Source organism: Dysidea avara, chromosome 9, assembly GCF_963678975.1.
Source record: "Dysidea avara chromosome 9, odDysAvar1.4, whole genome shotgun sequence".
NCBI lineage: Eukaryota > Metazoa > Porifera > Demospongiae > Dictyoceratida > Dysideidae > Dysidea > Dysidea avara.
In genome coordinates this window covers 16,292,175-16,296,703 of record NC_089280.1, presented here as the reverse complement: position 1 = coordinate 16,296,703, position 4,529 = coordinate 16,292,175, and the positions used below count along the sequence as shown (strand labels likewise).

The following is a 4,529-nucleotide window of genomic DNA, read 5'->3' as shown; positions in this document are numbered from 1 at the left end:
GTTTGTCAAAAAAAAACATTTTTTATCACCACATTACTACTATTGATTAATGGTTATTTCCCATTACTCTACGAACAATCAGTAAGTTGATAATTTTATTAACATTATTTTGGTAAGCCAAAATGACCAGTCTTGGTGAGATAATATACCACTTATAATACTGCAGTCATGCACAACAATATATATATATATATATATCTTACAAGAGCATTTTCCCAATTAGTACTTGCAGAGAGATGTTAAAAAGTGGCAGCCAAAAAACTACTGCAGTGATACTATTGCGGCAGCCATTTGTTGGCCACCACATTTGAAATCAAATTGGCTGTTCTTCAAAGCTGCACTCTTTCAGTATAGCCCAACTGTTTTGATTTGACATAACATTTAAAACATATGTTTTTATGATGCATGTAAATGAAGTGGGCTTTGCTGGATATTAGAAAGCCTAACATGTACTAAGAGCACAAGTGTACTGGTACCTGCCTGGAGAAAATTGGCCTCAAAAGATTATATGTAGGTAACAGAGAATGTATTGATTGATACACAATGATATTTAACATTTAGCAGTATGTTTGGCCACCACTGCTTTGGTAAATAATATAAAAATATATTTATGTACAAACAATAAATACATTAAAGACCAGTAGTCTCAATGGTTTGAACACTATCCTCAGCAGCGGCGGAGGAAGTAGCTGATATGAGGGGGGGCTGGGCTGACCCAGACTTATATATTTCTATAGTTTGGTAAGGTGAGACCAAAAAAAAAAAAAAAAAAAAAAAAAGGTCACAACCAACTGACAAGAGCTTTTCACCTCACTAGCTACCATTTCTAGCTGATAAACTACATGAAAATCCTTTCATAGCTCGCTACACACTGACTACTTTATTAGAGTGACTGCTCTATTAGAGTATCTCGATCTTTATCACGATTTTCAGCCCCACTCCAAGAAAGATGATTTCGGTGTAATATCATTCTGAGGGGGGGCTAAGCCCCCCCCCTTTCCGCCGCCTATGATCCTCAGTAACACTAATTAACATTTGTAACAAGTAGTCCAACAGTTAATGGAAGCACATCATATCACCCTGTGCTGCTCCATTCACAAGTATTGCAGTAACCATTCCTGTCACCTCCAAATGTTCATCAACCAATACTAATGTTGCAGAGTCTATGATCTCTGTGTAAAACTTGGGATGTCTTCTTTTAGTACAACAGCAAAATAAATCAGTGTGGGTATATCTGGTATGGCATTGTGTGATATGAAAGGCCTGCATGGCTAGTAGAGGTGCCACAACTGTTCCCAAGGTATAAGAGAAATGTAATGCTTGCATGTAAGGTCCAGATTTCTCATCCCATAGCCTCAACAATAAAATGTTGTTATGGTATTTTGAGCACAGTAGGGATATAATTATTATCTTACTGTGATTTATTATCGTACACTACTCCAGCTTGTTTTAGTACTTTTTATCGATGTGTCATGGTCTCTACTCTATTTAAAAATTCCAAATTTTTTGTGCACTTGTCTAATTAGCACAAATAATCCTCCTGACCTAAGCTTGAATTGTTACAGCATCAGAAGCCAAGCCAAACAAGGATTGCTGCATACAATCATTGACAAACATAGAGCTGAAATTATCGTGAATCTCATCTTGACAACACTTACCTATCTTCTGTAATATTCCCATCACATTTTAGTGTTGTCAGAAAAGACTGTATAGGGCTAGCACCAACAGAATTTTATAGAGGAAATGAATCATTTCTCATGTAAATTTCTTTCTCAAGAACCCTATCAATACTTTGTTGAAAGTAATTGGAAGTGACTTTAAAATATTTTATCGCACTTATAGCTAGTTGAATTACATGTTTTGCACAAAACCATCAACCCATACAGAGACCTGTCATGGATCAACAAAAGCATTAAAGCTCCAATGTGGAAACGAAAGATTATAATATATACAACAAGGCCAGATGTACACAATCCCCCTCTGAGTATTTAAATTTGCACATAGTGTGGTCACCAAATCTCTAAGGCAAGCTCATGAGAATTATTCACAGCACATGTTTGATGATTCTTTCACAAAATTAATAGTTTTGGTCACTAGTAAAGAGATCTCCAGTCAGTGGCACCATCTGCACTTGTGTGAAAATCTAAAGCAGATCACAGTTTTTCTCACTATTCACCAGAGAAAATGATAACATAACATTATATTCCTGTAATACCCACCAGCCAGTATCCCTCAATTCCCAACATAACATTTAACACCATGCGGTGGCATTGGTATCCCTAAAGAATCTCAAGCCTGATAAAGCTGCTGGCCCAGATGATATATCCACACGGATCCTCAAAACCTGTGTGGTGGAACAAGTAGCTCCAGTGTTACAAGTGATATTCACCCAGTTGCTTAATTCAGTCACCTTACCTTACCAAATGACTGGCTTACTGCAACATTATTCCAGTATTTCAAAAGATAACAAAAGTATTCCTACCATTTATCAACTGATATCATTGACTGTTGCTTGCTGCAAAGTCATGGAAGACATCATATTCCACTCCATTACGGAACATCTAAATACCCACAACACCAATCTAAACCAACATGGCTTTAGATCTGGCTTTTCCTGCAATACCCAACTAATGTTTCTTGTGGATGACATCTTAAAAGCAATGGATTCTCACTATCAGGTTGACCTAGTACCATTTGACTTCTCTAAAGCATTTGATACAGTTGCTCACAAAAAATTACTACTTAATAAACTCACCCATTCATAAATGCATGGATTATCACCTGGCTTACACAGTCTCAGTTGAAGATTACACATCTAACACAAAGAAAGTCTTGTCTGGAGTTCCCCAGAGCACTTACTTCCTTCATCTGTCTCTTGTGTGCTATTTAGAATAATGACCTGATCAAGACTATTATAACAAGACTTGTCCAGTGGACAAATAAAATCACCTACTTCAACCCCACAGTTTACTATACTCTTGAGTATCCCGGACTAGCACGACTATACCTAGGGGTCAGGCTGCATATAGTACTATGATGTGGTCTTATCATATCCACCTCAGGGGCAGATCCAGGAGCTGGCAAGGGAAGGGGCATAAGTTATAGGTGGTTGGGGAGAGCAGATTCTCTTGTTAGTTGCTATATTTTTTAAGCAGCAATGATCACTCCTTAGTTTGTAATTGTGGCCTTTGCAGATGGTTGTGAAGGTTTAAAAGGCTATGAAACTAATGAAAGTCTTAAACACCAGCAATACAATTATTTTTAGAGGCACTTAGCACGTACGAAGGTTCTGGTGACAGTTTGATTGCTCTTTAACCTATAACTCTTAAACGAAACCCTATATACTCCAGTTACCACCTTCATGGAGAACAACTTACTGTGGTTCAGTGTGCCAAGTACCTGGGAGTCTCAATTGATTCAAAATTATCTTTTAACCAACATGTGGACAATGTGTGCAAAAAGGAAAAGTCTGTATTAAGTTTTGTGAGGAGAAATTTTGCAAACTGCTCCTGTAAAATCAAAGAATTGACCTGTTTCTTATTTACGTCAAGCCCACAATGGAATATGCAGCTGCAGCATGGGCTCCTTACAGCAGACGGTCAAAAGCAAACTTGAGTCTGTGCAAAGATGTGCTGCTCGCTTTGTAATGAATGATTAATATCAAACCAGCAGTGTATCAAACATGTTATCATGTCTTAACTCGAGCACCATTGAAACTCATTTCAAACATTTAAGGCTTCAGATGTTCCATAAAATTATTAGCATTGCGGATGTATCACTTCCTGATTATATAGCTCATAGATCAAGGTATACCAGAAGTAGTGAACTTACAAATTTATACAGCCAGACACAGCTATTGATTCTTATTAATACAGTTTCTTTCCTGCTTCAATTTGATTGTGGAACACTCTACCTAGTGATATAAATTGTGACAATATAGATACTTTTAAGGAACTTCTGAAACATATTACATTGTAATTTATTTTTATAGCTTAGGCCACTCCAAATGAGACTGTAGTTTCCCGTCCTCCGCCCGCATCACGTCTAGGCACCCGCATTGCATGTCAATATTGTCATTATTTTTCCAAAACCACCTCCTGTGCTGCTTTCTGGAAACTTCTCATGGAGCCTTTTATTTTGCATTGCTAAAAAGCACAGTGAAACCTAAAAATGAACGTTTCTGGTGGTTGCTCACTTGCAAAGAAGCCATTTTCATGACCTTGAAATCCTCTCAAGATCGAGATACTCTAATAGAGCAGTCACATCTCTAATAATGAATAATGATAATAAGCCTCCCGCCCGCATCGAATAGGGAAAACACCAGGACGGGAAACTACAGTCTCATTTGGAGTGGCCTTATATTTGTAGCCTCATGATTTTACATCTATATTGTAATATACTCACCCATATGAGTTCTGCAATAATTATAGTAAGAATGTATTGCAACTCATTAACAAGCTAGTTAGCTAAGGGTTAGTATAAGTCTTGTTGGGAACACCGGATCCGGGCCCCACTGAGAACTTGTAGGA

At 37.5% G+C, this 4,529-nt stretch overlaps 1 long non-coding RNA gene across 1 annotated transcript; it reads right to left on the bottom strand.

Moving 5' to 3' along the window:
- Positions 1-794: 794 nt before the first annotated feature.
- On the bottom strand, positions 795-3,548 carry LOC136265716 (uncharacterized). Its single transcript, XR_010705699.1, has 3 exons — positions 2,756-3,548; positions 2,220-2,703; positions 795-2,168 (listed from the first exon to the last, which is right to left on the bottom strand). It is a non-coding gene; the product is annotated as an uncharacterized lncRNA (long non-coding RNA).
- Positions 3,549-4,529: the final 981 nt, after the last annotated feature.